Below are 18,690 nucleotides of genomic sequence, written 5' to 3' on the forward strand. Positions count from 1 at the left end.
TTTGACTCATTAAAAGCTGCGGTTAGAACACACTAACTTACTTACTTACGTACACTAACTTCGCAGCTTGGGACTGCTCTTATCTGGCTAATTAGCGTAAGGAGCTAAGCTAACAAGCTATATGCCGACAGCGATACCTGTTAAATAGGTAGGTAGGTTTATTGTCACAATATAACAAGTTATAGAGTGAAATTGAGTTTTGTAACTCCTTTCTACTACATATACAATATTGGTAACACATAAATAAAATACAGGAATTTCACTCATCAACTGAAGCACAGACTTCCTGGAGGTTCTCGCTCCAATAAATCACACAGCCTGCCTTTATTCATCCGGTATCTGCATGTAGAAATGTCCAAAAGGCTCCAACAGGCTGAGCCTCAGAGCTCCGCGCAGCTGAGTGACGCTAACAGACGACAGTCACTTGGCTAGCAGTGACAGGGGCCGGATTCACATGTCAATCAAAGCGGCCACGCCCCTAATAATGCAGAACTTTAAGGCTTAATATAATTTAAACAGGTGAGTTATAAAAAAATTCAGCCCCCTCACAGTTTTCACGAAGGGCAAAATTAGCGATATGCACTAAAACCATTTTTTGAACCAGGCTGTAAACATGTTTTATTGTGCTGTTAACGTGGGGGTCAATGGAGATTCTGCAGCCAGCCTCAAGTGGCCACTTGATGAATTACAGGTTTTTGGTCTTCTAGGGCAGTGGTTCCCAACTGAGGGGTCCACGCCCCCCTTAGGGGGTATGTAGAGTGAACTATTTGCCTTTACAGTTATTTGTCTGGTGTGACAAACAAGAGACTGAGAATGTCAGATTCAAGTGTAATATATATCTTAACATTAAGCCATACAGATCTATCAGTCTTTAAGAGCCTTTATATCAAATGGAACTAAGGGAGAGCACTCTATCTGTTTTGAGGTTGTCAAAAAACTTTGGTTTGCACATTTTCAAAAAAATCACTAGATAATTTATACAAAAGTCTGTTTACATTTTTTTCTCACTGAAAATAGTAGGCAGACTACTTAGTAGTAGGTCTGTAATGGTTTAGAAACAGAGACCAAAATTGAGACACAAAAGTCCACGAACTGGTGTCGCGGATCCGAGAGACAGAACTGTTGACTGTTGAGCTCTCGTTAAGACAGGCCAACATGCCGGCTGGCTCTGCCTCTTTCTGTCTCTCTCTCCCTGTATGTGTCTCTGCTGATTTTCTCCATCAGCATTATGTTTCATAAAGTTGATGTGTTTAATAAACTCACCTGTGATTCAGTTTTCAAGTGTGCCGCGTGTATACCGAAACTGAAACTTAACGTTAGTGAGTGACATCTGCAGTGGTGCATTCATTGTCGCTCCGTAATGTAACATTTCCTGTGTGTCCGTTGACAAAATACCAGATGACGTCTCCCTCACCTTTTCTCTGCAAAATGCAAAAGTGGGTTGCCAAATATACTTTGGCAGGTGCAACTATACCTGTCCGGCCCGCCCAAGTAAAGTATATGTTGAAAACACTTAAGTTAGTGCAAGCTGTAGGCCTACGGGCTATTTTGTAAATATTACACCTTATAAGCTCCTTTTCTTGGTATTAAACAATACCAAGAAACAAAACACCAGGAGACTGTTGGTGAAGGCCAACCAAGAGCTGGCATTGATTTACACAGAGCCACGGAGGTGTCATTTGACTCCATTTGTTCGCTATTAGTAAGTAATTACATCATCTTTTTTGTCAGCTGTTGGGGGGGCTCAGCTTTTCTTAGATGGAAGTAGGGGGGCACCAAGGAAAAAAGGTTGGGAACCACTGTTCTAGGGAGGCTCCAGCCCGGAGACCAGAAGTTTGCCGCTTGGTAGTGAGTTAATTTGTAAGTAACATTACATCATCCATGTTTATAAGTCTGCGAGTATTTGTTTTTTATAAAAAAAAATACAATTTACATTTATAATGGTTTTGTATGTCTCTGTAATGTAGCACATCCTTTCTTGGCCCTGAACCTCAAACCATTTTCTCATGGACCAAAAATATATTCTTAAATAATTAATATCATAAATGTGCGCCGACTAGTCAACTAATGGCTTGAGCTAACGACTATTAGTAAACAAGTAAAATCTTTAGTCGGGCGCAGCCATAGTTGTAATACTCGTGGGAGTATTTTATGCTTTAAAAAAATCAAGTATTTACTTTTCCTTCTGCACTTTACACAAGCACAAATGTGTATAAAAGTATTGGTATGTACAGACTTTAGTATCTATCTGTGTATCTATGCAGTTTCTACCAGAGAACAATAATTATCAGCATCTGTGGGCTGAAGCCTGTTGACACTCTCATCTCCATTAGCAACAGCGGGAGCTATTATGGCACACAGGCAAAACATCATGGCAGCTGTTGGGCTACACACACTGTTCACTAACACAAGATACCATAATTAGTGCCTTTGCTACAGACATCTCCCTTTGTAAAACACAGTACAACACCAAATCTGTAGTTATAAGATAAATGTTTTGCATAATATCTGCTCAATTAGATCGTGAGTCATGAAACTGCCACAGTGCTCACCCTGAGTTCCATTTGATATAAAGGCTCATAAAGACTGATAGATCTGTATGGCTAAATGTTAAGATATATATTACACTTGAATCTGACATTCTCAGTCTTGTATGTCACACCATTCAAATAACTGTAAGGGCAAACAGCTCACTCTACATACTGCCAAGAGATTGAGTGCCAGAGTTAAGAGCTTCATCGTAACTGTTCTGACCTTAAGCAGAGAACACAGACCACTTGAGGATATACCAGTATGGGCCAGTCATACCTAATCCTCATGCTGTATATCTTTTCTATACCTTATATTGATGTGTTCAAACCTGCCAGCAGCAACAAGTGTCTGCTTGAATTTTTTAACTAAACCTGTAAGCCTTTGGTGAAGATTTCACTCCTCCCATTATATACCCTTTCCTATTTTAATCCTTACTTATTCTAAATTTTATTTAATAATAAATTAATAATACACTGCCACCCTCTGGTAAGTTTTATTAATAGATAATTAATAAACTTTTTTACATATCTAAGTATCCTGTATTTGAAAGTGTTGCACTCTAAGTTCCTGGCAGATACCCAACACTGTATGAATAAAGATATCAGTATGATCCACTTTGGTGATAAAATATTCTTTGAATTATCGTCTTTAAGGAAGTATGTATGAAACTGTGTGTCTCAAATTATTAAACATGCTACTGAAACATATTACACCAAATATTGAACTATACTTTGTGAAATCACCATATTTCACCATATTTCTATAAAGGCTTTAAAGCTGAAGGGCTGGAGAGCGGTACAAAAATGAGTATCTGCAGGCGACAGTGAGGCATGGTGGAGGTTCCTTGTTAGTTTGGGGCTGCATTTCTGCGAACAGAGTTGGGGGTTTGGTCAGAATGAATGGTCTCAATGCTGAGAAGTACATCAGGGAGGCATCTGATAGGCCCTAAATTTATTCTGCAGCATGACAATGAGCCCAAACATATAGCAAAAGTCATTAAGAACTGTGTGCTGAGGCTGCCTGCAGAGTTCCTTCAAAAACTTGATGCAATTGTACCTAGAGGAATTTATGCTGTTTTGAAGGCAAAGGGTGGTCAATATTGATTTGATTTAGCTTTTTCTTCTGTTCACTCAGTTTGCATTTTGTTAATTGATAAAATAACCTATTAATGTCTGTTTTTGAAAGCATTCTTATTTAAATGAATGAATTAAATTGAAACTCTACAACTGAGTCCTATAAAAAATAGGACGTTGACAAGTGAGGGCTACGTGCCCTTGTAAGGTAACTTCATCATACATTACAAGTTTTGCAGTTATGTGGTCCAGGTGAACATGTTTTTATTTTGACAAAGCAACAATGTCCAATTTAGAATGTGTTACACCCCAGTAATTTCCAGTAGAAACCCTAACATCAGTAATTTCAGTGATAAAACAAACTCCCCATAACATTTTATTATATTGCTGTCAAGCTATTAAATAAAACAAAGAAACATGGGCCAATTCCAAAAATTAAGATATCACTCCTTTATGTTCTGATGAGACAGCCGAATAAGGCTTTTAAAAACACACAGCAGGTGTTTCCAACAGCTAAAGATCCCCAACAGGGCTGCTGTGTGGCGGGCTGAGTCCCCTGAAGGACTACAACAGGATGAGTTGTCTGAAAACCTTCTTAGGCAAAAATGACTGAGTCACAGACAACAGAGAGACAGAAACATCAGAAGAGACAAAGACAGAGAGCAAGCCATCTACATGTCAGCTTGTACAAAAGGGTTTTAATGGAAGAACTTCATTTAGTCTTTGTTTAGGGGAGCTAAGCATGCAGTCAGTGGAGCGCACATGACACGGATTAAACACACAAACACACACTTGTGTATTAATGAGGAGATGACAGAAGAGTCACACAGGCCTTCTGTGCTGCACTGCATCTGTTCACATGGGAATGCTGAGTGTATGGGACTGTGGCAAGTGTGTGTGTGTGTGTGTGTGTGTGTGTGTGTGTGTGTGTGTTTGTGTGTTGAGACTAAAGCAAACAGCACTGTATTATATAAGAAGTAAACTATTTATAATGAGCACACTAGATGCCAGAACTACATACTGACATGTAAATGTTTCTTTTCTATTTTCTTTCACATCAGTCAACTGTATTTTTCCTGTTGTTTTCAGTACTTTTTTTTTTCCACTTCTCCTTCCCACCTCATAATTCCCCCTTGTTTCATTCTTACACTTCTGCTGCAAAGCCAAAGTGCTTACCGACAATTGCTTTTAGACGGATTTGGACAAGCTATAGCCGATGGACAAAAGGCCAGTGGTCAAATGAAAACAGAAAATACGAGTTTCTGTGATTAGTTATTTCTAACTGGAAGTAGAGTTGGCAGCAGCGGTTTGAGACACTTCATCGTTTGGTCTGCAGCCTTTGAAAAAAACTCTTATCTGGACCAAAAAATATTGGACCTATTGAATGTTTTTTTTTTTTTTTAATAGAGAGACATAAAGGTCATTTTATTGCCTTTATAGTCTAAGAATGTTCTAATCAACAACTATGTAGCAGCAAGGTCAAACTACACAGATTTTGTCCTAATGCTTAATCCTACTAGAGAATGAAGGGTGGAAGTGACTGGTCAGTCAGTCACTTGGTCTTTTATGTTGGTCCAGAAGTTTTTCAGAATAAAATAGTCATTTGCTGCAGTGCAAATGCAGGAGATTTGTGCCATTTTCGTGGCTGCAGAGCCCTGATGTACTTGCTTTAACTACACATTTGCATGTGCATAATGGCTCTCCTGTGTATCCTGTGTTCCTTCAGAACTGCACTATGCGTGCACAAGATGCAATTAAGATCATGAATGATTGAGGAGTTACTTGAGGATGTGAAGTAAGGTCAGTGCCAGGCTCTGAACAACAACAACAATGGTGAAAAGGTAAAATTCACATTTTCTTTGTGCAAGATTTGAGAACAAGTAGTTCTCAGATGTTTCATTGTCAGCCAGGGATGATTCTGCTCTCATCTGCCCACTAGTGGGCGACACTGTTTGATCCTGAGAGGAATTTAAAGCAACATTTGTAGTCTAAGCAAGAACTTTATTGTGAGACCAACATGTCACTGCTTGTAGCCTCAATCAGGCTTAATATTTAACATTACACAGAAGCTGGAGTTGCTGGGGCTCTGATCTGTTCTCCATGCAGCTGTAAAGTAGGTAAAGGTGTACCAGAAATCCCAAATCTGTGTGTACCTGGAGAATTAAAAGTATGAGCAAAGTACACTGGCAATGTGAATAAAACCATCTATGCATTCAATTTGTTAAAAGCTCATATAAAAGGTATACACTATCTCTTTACAATTTATTTTCAATGTATATTGAGATTGTGTTCCATCAAGTATAATTTTAATGAGACAGAGTCGTTCCTTGGTTGGATTAACAGTCAAATGTAAGTACAATAAAATGATTTGTAGGTGAGCACCTCAAGATTTTTCCTAGCCTTCAAACATCTGTAGAGGTTTTCTTAAAGCTAACTCCACACGCCATTTCCTCTGGGTAGTCTGATCATTTTCTGACATGTAAACATGATTATTACAAGCAGTTAGACCAGACTTGCAGTTCTCGCAGTATTTGCCATATAGAGGCATTATTGTGCATGGAAACATATCCCAACGTGACTACACTAGAAAGCTGGAACTGCTCAGCATCAGTAACCTCAGACAGTCCTGGCCTCTCCCAGCTCATTAAAGGGAAAGTTGGGAAAGGGCTGCGTTCAGACTGCAGGCCAAAGTGATCTGATGTATTTGCTCATATGTGACTTAGATCTGTTCACAGTGTGAATCTGATCTTTTCCAGTTTGGATTTGAGCCACTTTTATATGGGCCAAATCCAATGTGGAACCGCATTTTTTTAAGTGCATCAATTCTTGTGACTCTGACGTCACCCTAGAGCAATTCTGAAGGAGCCGCGGTGAACAAAAGACATTATTAAACATGTGGCTGTATCTTCTGAGTCACGGGTTCTGTTACTTGTTCATGTTACTTGGTCGAGCAGAAACAGAGGAGAGCTGTGGGGCATATACATTGTACAGCGCCAGAAACAGCAATGAATGTAATGAAAAGGACAGAAAGTTGTGAACTTTTGTCAGAAGGAAAAAAACGTGAGAGGGCAATAAAATATGGGAGTCTCCCGTGAAAATCAGGAGGGTTAGCAAGTATGAGCTAACCAGAGCTAACTTTATTGGTCTCGTTGTTTACTTCTGTACGACAGCGTGCTGCATGTGGCGCCATATTATTTTTCTGTGCATGCGGCTCACTTTCAGGCCGTGGCCAGTTCACACTTCAGTCTGATATGGGCCACAGATAAACTATAATATGAACTGTCAATCAAAAACATTTGTCCCCGTGCAATAAATCAGATTTAAGCATTAAAGCCTGCGGTGTGAACGTAGCCAAATACACCCCTCCTTTCAGTGCTCCCTCAGAAGCTCTGCCCCCCCACATTTCAAATCTCTGGGGGTTTCCCCAGCTTTGAAACACCTTCACCCTTGCCTGGTCATATAATTTTTTTCTGCTTGAACTCTGCAGACCCTGTTTTTCAGCCATCTGTCCTTCTTCACGGTGGGTCCCCCCCACCCATCACTCCCATGCACAAGCACCTGTTGCTGATTGGCTGAACAATGATGTGGATGGACCACACGACTTTCTGTGTTTTCCTTTATGTCAGCCTCTGTCAGGATTTTTTTCCTGTGTTTTTAAGTGCTCTTTAGGCATGAAAAATTAAATTTTAATTTAATTTTTTTTAAACACACATTTTTACACGTCCACTAAGGTGGACATTTCTTTCAACTGAAGAAACATGTATTTAACAAACCAATGAATTAAGTGATATAGTATTTGAAAACTATATTTAATGCTGTTAAACTAATGTGGTCACATATTTTAACATATTCTAATACTGTTTAATGCAATGCAAAAACGCTGAACCTCACCTCTGACTCCTCTACCTCTCTCTTCCTCAGCTTTCCTCAGCTCCACTGTCACTGCTGCTAGCATTTAGTAATATCCTTACTTGATTCTGATGGAATTTTCTGCACTGTCCTGAATGCCTTTCTATGACTTGCTACACTTGAGCTCTACAAAACATAAAGACACTAAATGTTACTCACATAATAGAACTAATTTGCACAAAATATGTTTTTTGTTACAAAAACTGCAAGTTTTATGTTTAAACCCCTTAACGCCTGATTTTATTTACAATTAAAAAAATTAAAAAAATTATTTGTGTTTTCATTTGCTTTCAAGCTGATGTTAAATTAAGAGAAGATTGTTAATTTGTCTATAGAACGTAGAAAAGATAAATTCAGGTATCTGTAGGTATGATGCAAATTAGCTACAGCAGGCATAAACGAGAAACCAGGGTTTGCAAAAGGTTCCTAGGTACGAATATGCACCAACAGGCATTGGGGGAATCCATGTGCTATCTTGGCTTTCAGTCTGCAAGGAAGAGGTATGATGCGAATTCGCGACAATCGGCATCAAGGGGTTAATAACATAAATCCATTTACATCCAAAAAAGTTAGTGCACATTAAGTATTTTCAAGAAAAACGAAGAAACGTCTCAGCAGGCTAATAGTGAATTGTATTTGAAATATAGCTGGCAATGCATAATGTCCAATTTAGTGGACAGAAGATTAATCATTATTTCCTCCCAACATAAAACATAAAAATCAATACTTGAAAGGAATCTCCTATAATTGAAGGAGTGGAAAGATTTACCTGAGCTGCTGTTTCTGATCGTCTGTCGGCCATCTTGTTTTTTGACTAATTTAAGTTGCACTTACTATGACTTACCAGAGGGTGGCAGTGTATGGCATGACACACTAGCATCCACTTTAGTGGCTGATGTGCAACTAAACCATCAGAACCTCTGCCTATACAAGTTATGTCTTTTGAATAGTAGTGACCACTAAGTGTGAAAGGGAGAGCCATGGCTGTGTAGAAAAACTGGATTTTTTCAGAGCACACGCAAAATGGGGGGCTAGCAAACCGTGAGCAAATATTTGCTGAATTCAACAAAAAGTGTATTGTATTACAGTCACTTACTATCCCTTTAAGAGACTGTCCACTGCTGTTGTAAGGGATGATAGGAGCTAATTTGATTGGCCATTACTGAGGCTCATCCCAACTCTACCTGCTGATTTTTGCAGTCCTTCTAGGAATATATTCGCATCCAAGCTTTTCTACCCTATAGGTACCATGAGCCTGCTTTTGCACCCAAGAAAATGCAGTAAAATGACTTGATCAGTTTGACACAATTCTCCATACAACAGCCCATGCGCTTGGGGGGTTTACACACGGTAGCTATTTCAAAACGATATCATATTTGAACATCATATAAGGTTCACGCACAACTCTGCACAACGCTGGTGCAGCTGGTGCTCTGTCTCTCTCCCTCCTCTACCACACACAAGCTACGCCCACACATGCCCCTACCTTAAGGGGGTTACAATTTTGGATTTATTTACACACTTTAAAACGATTTATTAAAAGCTTCTTCCTTTTTTCCCCATGTTTATTTACAGCATTATGTGTTGATATGTATATCATACAGGTTGGATATTAACTTATTGGGAGAAAACCAGTAGTTCAAATGTTGAGCAACCCCTCGGCTCTACCAAGATTTTACTGTGAGATTGGGAATCGAAAAAGGCTCAGCGCATCGAATCACTGCATCTTTGACTATTTGTGCTCAGCCCTAAATAATAATAATCAAACATTTTTAAAAAAGTACCACTACCATCTGCATGCTTCTAGCTCTCTCTATATTTGAAGGTTGTGTGTATGCGTTTACAATATGTGTCTGTGAATAAGAGCGAGATAGATAGATCCTCTTAAATGGATTTCAAAATGACTGCAGCAAGTACATTGATATTCACCTCACAAGATGAGTGTCAGCCTAATACCATTATCTGACATAGACACGCACACACACAAAAAAAACTATACAGAATCAACTGCCATGTCTCTCTTGACTTTCTCTAACACTAGACAAACACACGTGACACTGAATCCGTACACCACATATGTAAACACACACAGGGATCAGAACACTGAGGACATCACCTCAACCTTGAAAAACAACCCTTTCTAATAACCATGTAACAACCAGCTGCTTTCACAAACTGCCACTCCGCAATTGCTGAGTGTGAATTTTTGCTCCACGGTGTTCAATACCATCCTGAGTTCCCACTCTATGATCACGATGATCAAACACATCTTCTAAACCTATGTTTGATGTGACAACACAGCTGGCCGGGGACGCAGTTCACAGATGTGCTGCAGATGAAATGTGTGTGTCCTGTCGGATGCAGCGCTCTGCTGAGACGATCACCTTGACTGTACCCACGCTTGGAGTCATCCGGCCTCCATTGTTTTTCAAGGCTAGCAGGTGGTAGCTTTCACAAAGTGATGCTGGTACAGACTCATTACATGCAAGCTGCTTTTTAACCCGGCTGATGACACAACCTGCGATATGAAGCTAGCTGGCAGGTAGCTGTCGTCCAACATCACACTAGCCACATTCTCAAATGGATGCAACGTCAGAGTCGTCAGCTGGAACTACGGATGACATGTCCACAGCTGACAGAGACACAGTGGCGCCCTGTGCTCTGACACTGCCTGTGTTTCCCAGAAAAATCCTGCTGCGGACCATGAGACGACGCAAAACACTCTGGAAATGAACCACAGCTGTTGTCGTCCCATCCACCTGGAATTCATTCAAGAAATATTAACAGTTTTTTTAAAACCACATTTAAAATATAAGCCTTCTCTCAAGAGAATTGTGCACTTAATTCACTGGTTTCATCAGAGATGTCATATTGATGACAAAACCAGTCACAGACAGACCTTTGAAATGTAGGAACATTTCAGTGTGCAAAACCTTACTATATAAAACCATTAAATTAGTCTTAGTCATAATTTTAAACAAAAAACTGCCAAGAACTAATTTTGTGAGACGTACCAAAAAAATGCACATGCAAATAATCAGCCAGAGAGCTCACAATTAAGTAATGATGTTACATGCATATTAAAAATTTTAACACATTCCCCAAAGTTACCTCTGAAATGAAATGCCCACCATTTTCCAAGCAATAAACTAGGTACAGGACAAGGACACCGCATTCATTATGGTTATATTATTATTATTATTCAATTATTTTGGTTATTTGTTAGAATTTTGAAAGGAAAAATCAGAGCAAACTGAAAGCTGGTGTTGTCCTGCTCTTTAATATGTTAGTGAAGATAAACACCTCTAATCAGCCACCCTAAGTATGCTTATTTTTTCCTTGTTGGTCATGTTTGTTTTTTATATTTATATAGAAACAATTTTCCAATGACACCAATTTTACAAAGTTGGTCAGGGAATAAAAAAACTGACGGGATCATTCCTGCCTTTGAAAGAGTTGTCTGTCCAGTTCTGTCAAAAGTCTTCTGACTTGAATTGACAGCTGTAGACATCCGAAGTCATTCTGAAATCAGCTTCCAGGCAGGAGCCGGCTCCTATCGTTCACTTAAAAGAGCCAGCTCATGTAGCCGATTCACTCTTGAATGGCACATCACTAATTGTTGAGCCTGTCAGGCGAAAGATACACAAATAGTTACTGAAAAGCCAGCAGGCTAGCTAACGCCGACGTATCCTGTCGGCTAAATGCAGTCAATATAATGTTGTTATGCAATGAGCATGGATTAGTTCAACGCCAAGCTGATAAAAATTACAGTAACGCTGCAGTGGGAGTTTACCATTTGGAGGAACTCTTAGAGAGGGACTACTTTGTCATGTATTCATCCTAGGCATGCAGACCTGTGAAGGAGGTGGCCCCTGAAGTGGGACACAACTTTATGCTGGCTTCTGCAAGACTGCTGTCTCTCTGTTCGTTGTGCGTGACAGTCAGTATCTTGTGTTAGTCAACCCAGACCGAAGCACATAAAACAATGACGAATTCTCCCAAGACAACACACACACACGGAGACTACAAGTATCCCTACAAGTATCTCAGTCTCTGTATAGAATATAGAATACAGGGCAGCTGTTCCTCTCCACTCTGCTCCCAATTGCTTATTCATGGTACAAACCCTCTGTGTGTGTGTGTGTGTGTGTGTGTGTGTGTGTGCGTGCAAATTAAGAATGTTTGTGGGAATCATCACTTATTTACATAATGTTTGTTGGGACAACAGTGCAGTTCTGCTTCTATATTAATTAACCAATACAGATGTCAATACAGGATGAGTAACGGCATATATATACTTTTTGATTACTGTTAGATAAAATTACTGATTAACTTAACTCAAATATTTATATATTATATTATATAAATATTAATGCAACTCTAAAATATTCTTGGGACAGAAATGAATCATTTTAAGTATGAAAACCCAGTGTTCCATGTTCAATGAACTCAATATTTATTAGTTTCTTGTTCAATATTTTCAATTACTTACTAACTCAAAAACATTGACTTCCTCATACTCAAATAATTTACCCCAGAACTTAAAATATTTGTGGCAACTGATTGCCTTAATTACACTGAGTACTCCTAACTTCAAAAAAAAAACAAAAAAACATGTCAAATTAAAAGTACAAGTCAATATTTTAGATTGAAACATAAACAACATTTGAAAGAGAGAAAAACGTCTAATTAAAAAGAAAAAACATACAAAAACAAATTAGCACATGCAAAGACACACTTTGGACCATCTTTTAACCTGCTGTAAATTCAGTAATTCTCAAAAATACAAGTACAACTCCATTACTACAAGTTTTCTTTATTGAACAGTCATTATCAAAACCATTTCTATATTTCGCAGAAACAAACCGTTTATGTACATGAGTACATTCAAACTTCTTTCAACAAGTACTTTTAGTCACAGCTTCAGTGGTTTGCTGTCATCAAAACATTATTATTTTTTTTATTAAGGTGAATGTGTAAATTAGGTTCTTTGGATAATCACTCACAATTTCCTTTTCGACTACAACAGAAACGCTCTCAGGGTTGAAGTGGACAGCAGCAGGGGCGTCGTCAGTGACCACATTGAGGAGAGCCACAGGCGTGTCAGCAATATCTGATTCATCTTTGCACTGCAAAATACAAACAATCCAATTGTGAGGATAAATTTAAAAGACTAGTTTGCAAGTCATGTACTGCTTCATCGGTGCCCCCCACAAACTGAAAGCACCAATAACCTTTTTATTGTACAAATCACATTTTAGCATTTTATTGAGATATCTATGAATTAGGGTTGGACCGAGACGATGACTGACAGACATCACGATGTAGAGCCGGCATCGTGATTGTAATCTTAGTCTTAATTTTTCACATTATACTACCCTGTGAAAGCAGTTTTTAATCCCCACGAATATTATTATATATTTAAAATATACCCGCTTTGCACCTACCTTGGACTTCTCCTCTCCCCACATTCACACACACCTACACCTCTGGTCTCTCACTGCAAACACACCGGCTTGTCCCGCCTCTCTTTCGCTCCCCCGTCTACTCCACTTTCTCCATCAGCAGTATGTTTGATAAAGTAGCCTAAATGACACAGAACACGTCTTTTTTCCGTATTTTTCCCACCCACGATCCGTTATCAGGTAGCCTTTCAAACTACCGAAACCAACATCTGCGCCCTGTGTGCTGACTGCTGCTTTACCTGGTCTTACTTGTATATCCACAGCGATTTGTGATGTAATAGGCTACCAAGTTTTTTACGGAGTGAAGTCTGTCGCTCTGTCAAATGCTGGAAAAGGCATTAAAGTTGGTTTGCCACAGTACATTTCATTGATATTGACATTGTGTGTGAGTATACTGAGGACTTACATTGCGGGTCATCCTCTCGCAGGTCCACTGGGACGGCACGAAGGGCCAGAATGCGTCTCATGTGTACATCATGTTGTTTCTAGATTGATAATAAAAATAATTATCATTAAACAAATGTTGTTATAGTGTAACAGTTATACCAATGTAATTCTAAAACAATGATAATACTATTATTAGCAACAACAGCAATAACAATAATAAAGCCATCCAGCTGCAACTACCTATAAGACAAGACTTACAACATGACAAAAGATTTGGAAGCCAGTGCAGTAGGGCTGGACCCCAGTATTCTAGTTATTCACTAGGGGTGGGAATTTCTAGGCACCTCACGATTCGATGTGATTACAATTAAGAGGGCTGCCGATCTTCCGATTATAAAACGATTATCAATGCATCTTGACATAACTTTTCCCTGGATATTTACTAAGCATTTAATTTGCACATTTAAATCCTAAAGAAACAACTCTTAATTAGCTTAAAAAGGACTAGTTTGCATCCCTAATTTACTTTATTAACCTCAGCTCAATGGTCCATTTCTTTAACATTCAGACTCCTCTGAAAACAGACAAATAAAGTTAATTATTAGGATATAGCCTACAGTAGTAGTAGTGTACAAGACAGAGCTGTACACCAGTTTAGTCTAAGCTTGTACCTGATGTTCTTTCGCGAATTCTGCCTTTTGCGTTCAACATTACGTTATCAATTAACCTTTAACAATGGATTTTTAGACATCTGTTAATCGATTCATAATCCTCCACGTCAGCATCGCGATGCATCTAAGAATCGATGAATTCTCCCACCCCTATTATTCACTGGGTAGGTTTTCGGTTATAGATTTGGTGATTTTGATATTCGCACAAGCACCCACACTTCAACTCTCAACCCTGCACACACACGACAGCTCACTCAACCTCTTTCTGATTTTGTCTCGCTGTATCATACAGGGACAAACACTTACACGTGGTTTGTCAGCAGTATGTTTTATAGTAAAAAAAAACAAAACAAAACACTGCCCACGTTTTGAACCTCTTTAGCCCAGATTCCATGTTAGCAACTCCTGGATGGATCTGCGTGTGGAGGAGGCCTACACTAGCTTGTAACGTTATCTCATGGACAGGTGCTTCTATTATTTTGTCCATCCCATTAATATCTGAGACAATGCTAAATAACACACACTCTTCTGTGTAATAATGCAACTCATGTCAACGTAACGTTATCCCAAATATCTTCCAAAATTAACAAATGATAAAATTGTTTCAATGAAAACTGAGCATTCTTCACCAGTTAAATGGTTTCATTACCAAATAACTTAAAAAATAAGTTACTCCTTTACAAATACACATTAACGTTACAGCCACTTCAGACGAGGCAACTAGTCTCTGCAACAGAAGGGCTGAGGAGAATTATTAGGTTTACAGCTAATAAAACTAAACTTTAACGTTAACTTTAGCCATGCATCAACACTATTTCAGGAACAGCTTATAAACAAACGCAGAAGTTGACTGTCTCCACAATATAACGTTAACTAACGTGAGTTAACTGACAGTGACAGCGGTTCACAACAGTGCAAAGTTAACGTTACCACAATGTGAGCCAGCTTACTTTAAGTGTTAGCCTTTCTGTAAACGTAACTGCGCCTGACAACAGAGCCGAAATGTGATAAACTTTTTTACTCACCGGGCCAAAGTGCATTCTCTGACGACTGTCAGGCGAAGGCTTCAGTCACCACGTTACGTTACTTTGGAGCTAATGTCCGTTAACGTTAGCATAAAAGTAACACGCCAAATTGCCTCTACATCCTGAAGCTGTCCTCTCAGAGCACACAGTTGTAAAATCGAATTTAAAGAACATAAAAACATTTCTTTCACAGCGCTGCGAATAAATACTGGTTCTCTCGACTTTTGTCAAATAGGTTTTTAACAGTTTTGCTCCATTACTTGCAAAATCGTCTCCCTCGCGTCGGGTAGCCATCTTGAATTTTCTGAAAATGTTAATGACATCATACGTCAGTGTGCCAACACTCAGAGGGTTTGATTTAGAAATCCATCATCACTCAAAAACGATGATACACACATAATTAAAACAACTCGTTAAGAAGACTTGGTTGTTTAGTGTATGCTGTACTTATTGCTGAGCTATTAAATGAAATATGAAATATTAAAGGAATTCAAACAGAAAATGTACACCACAAGATAAGCCTTTATGCAGATGATGTATTATTTCCTCCTAAGCTTCTCTTTCTGAGACAATCACACTTACAGATAAATTCTCATCCATCTCAGACTACTCAATTAACTGGAGTAAATCCATAGTTTTACCTGTAAAGTGTGATTTCCAGAGTATATCTACCACACCGCTAAAGTCTGGGAATATTAAATATCTGGGTGTCAATATTTCCTCCAGGCTGTCAGAACTGACATCGCTAAACTACACGCCTTTACTTAAATCAATAGAGGATGACCTTGTATGATGGACATCATTGCCCATATCACTCATGGGAAGAGTCTCCACCATAAAAATGATGGTTCAACCTAAAATCAATTACCTGTTTTCAATGTTACCCACCAAACCCTCTGCTGTCTGGTTTAAATTGCTGGACTCAAACATTTTTGTGGAAAAATAAACCCCCACAAATCAGTTTAAAAACTCTGCAAAAAGCAAAAGATTGTGGTGGTTTAGAGCCAATTTTTTTTTAATTCCTTCATGTCCAATAGACTACAATATATCTCAAAATGGATCAATCAAAGCCCCCTGGACCACTCATGGCTGGACACAGAACAAACACTCTGGGGTTCTTGCCTGACTGTCGCTGGAGTCGGTGTGGCGCGGTTGTGGCGTCCCATTCTCACTAAGAACTACATTCTGTAACAGGCTTATGCGCACACACATATACACACACATACAGACGCATTCACCCACACAGACACACAAAGTCTCACATATAGGCACATATACAAACAAATTTAGGTTGTCCCTGGTAGAATTATTATTTATGCTTTTCTTTCAGTTACTTATTTAAATTATTTGCTATTATTCCAGCTCTCACGGCTGTGCTGTGTTGTTTATTTATTTTGCTTGACTGTTTCTCGTTTTCATTTCTCTCAGTTGTCTTCTTATTTCAGCTATTTATTGCTGCTGTTCGCCTGGTTGCCTCTTTGTTTTTGTTTTTGTTTGTTTGTTGTTGTTTTTTTGTTTATTTGCTGTTTGTTTTTAACCACCCCAAGCCCCTTCCCCCTCTCTTGCAGGTTTTGTTGCTTTCTGGTATTGGTGTTTCCCCCTGCTATTTCCTGTTGTCCCCACCCCACATGGTGTTTGTGTCCCCCATCCCCATGTCTGCCCCACGGTCTGGTCTGGTGACAAATAAATTAAAATAAATAATAAAACAGACAAAGGAGTATACTTATACTCTCTTGTTAAAGTAAAATCTGTCTGGCAAAATATGGTATCCAGTTCATCATACTCTATACCATCTCGTTTCCTGTGTCTGCGCAGAGCAAAATGTAACAGCCAATTCATAACAGAAGTTATTTCTTGTGCTTTTCACATAGAGCAGGTCTTGAAATATTCTTGGAATGTTACCTTCTATCGGCTAACTCAAATCCTTAATTGGATGACCATAAATTAGTAATTTTTGGTCAGTTTAAATATAGTATGTTTATAACTGTAAGTTTAAATTGCCCAGGTTGGACATGCAATGAGAATGAAATTTGGGTTTGTGTCGAAAATGGTGATGCCATGCTATATGGTATGATGAAAAATAATTTTTTATTGGAAACTGGCTGTTTTAGTTTGAAATGCTACTTTAAGTGACTTTCAGTGTTATAATAAAATTTGGGACATTTTGTCAGAAAGCAGGACATAAAAATGTCAGCAGTGTGTTGGGGATTATGGTTTAAATTGCATCAACATTTATATTAAATAATAAACTAATTAGTATTATCTGTACTATTATGTAATAATTAACTTACTGAAATATATGAAATGTAATTGTTCTTTCTTTGTATTTCCTCCATAGTTTATAATGCAATACAATTAAATAGAAGAGTTAAACAGTCTCCAGTGTTAAGAGCAGCACCACTAACGTAACAGAACCAAAACGGAATATTTGAATAATCCCAAAGGTTGCAATTTGAGCAGTGCCGTTGCTTTATACTGCATATGTTTAAGCATTAATTAGAAGTCCACTGTTAGGAAGACTGTATTGGACAATCAGTAAGAATTTTCCTATCAGGACTGCCAGTAAGAAAAAAAAAAACATTACTATCACGTCAGACAATATAAAAACAAATTTCATATAGTTATAAAATTTCTGTTTATAAATAGCTGGCTATATCTATATCACTCACAATGTTAAGGCTAACATTACTCTAAAGCTTCCTCCCTGTTAGGTGAAATTCTAATAGAAAATGCAAAAATTACATGATTTACACTTCTAAATAAAGAGAGGGAGAAATGGTAGGGAGACAGGTGGAAATAACTATAATAATATGATAATAATAACTTAAGACCTCTGAGCATTGAAAGCACACCCAATAAAGAATATGGAGAGAAAGGAAAAGAAAGGTGAAAGTCTGAGAACAGGTCAGGGCAGCCACGCACTCTCCCTCACCTCCTGTACTGGAAACAGTGGCAGCACCCTCAATGTCAGGACAAGTCTACAATCGAAGTGAGATTTGATTACATTTTACAGTAAGTTGCATTGTTGCATGCATAACATAGTAAGTACACATTAACAATGGTGTATTATGTTTACTTTGTCTTAGGCAAAGATGACAAGGCTCTGTGAAGAAATTGAAAAACTCCATAACTTGGCTGAAGAGGTGGCAACAGAGTCAAATGGTAGCCACTCCCCTTGTGCATGCATGGCTTGACAAGTGTTAAAACAAACCATCCGAGCACGTGCAGGGAACTGGTGTTGCACACCTCTAGAGAAAAAACTAAAACACATACAAGAACAAAAGAAGGGAGAGAAGCAGATACTTGCAAAATTCACCAAGGTAAACATTAAACAATATAGGCACTTGGATTCTCACAGGAGAGCGAGACAACATGGGGACATCTGTGTGGCTCAGTGGACCATGACACAAAGCGACAGAAAAGAAATAGTCACCAAAATGTCATAAAAAGAAGATGCAGAAGAGGCTGCTGACAGACACTTTGAAGAACATGCACAGGACGTTCCTGTCCTGAAATACAGGCCGAGTGTCATACTCATCGTTCTGTAACCTAAGGCCGTTTTGGGCTATAGCACCCACTGAAAGTGACGGGAAAATCTGTAAGTGTAGAACCCATGCCTGTTCAAATG

At 38.7% G+C, this 18,690-nt stretch overlaps 1 long non-coding RNA gene across 1 annotated transcript; it reads right to left on the reverse strand.

Moving 5' to 3' along the window:
• Positions 1-12,449: 12,449 nt before the first annotated feature.
• On the reverse strand, positions 12,450-15,310 carry LOC123957124. The gene is made up of 3 exons (XR_006821737.1): positions 15,063-15,310; positions 13,386-13,464; positions 12,450-12,643 (listed from the first exon to the last, which is right to left on the reverse strand). It is a non-coding gene; the product is annotated as an uncharacterized LOC123957124 (long non-coding RNA).
• Positions 15,311-18,690: the final 3,380 nt, after the last annotated feature.

The sequence above is a fragment of the Micropterus dolomieu genome, linkage group LG19 (genome assembly GCF_021292245.1).
Source record: "Micropterus dolomieu isolate WLL.071019.BEF.003 ecotype Adirondacks linkage group LG19, ASM2129224v1, whole genome shotgun sequence".
In the NCBI taxonomy this organism is placed as follows: domain Eukaryota; kingdom Metazoa; phylum Chordata; class Actinopteri; order Centrarchiformes; family Centrarchidae; genus Micropterus; species Micropterus dolomieu.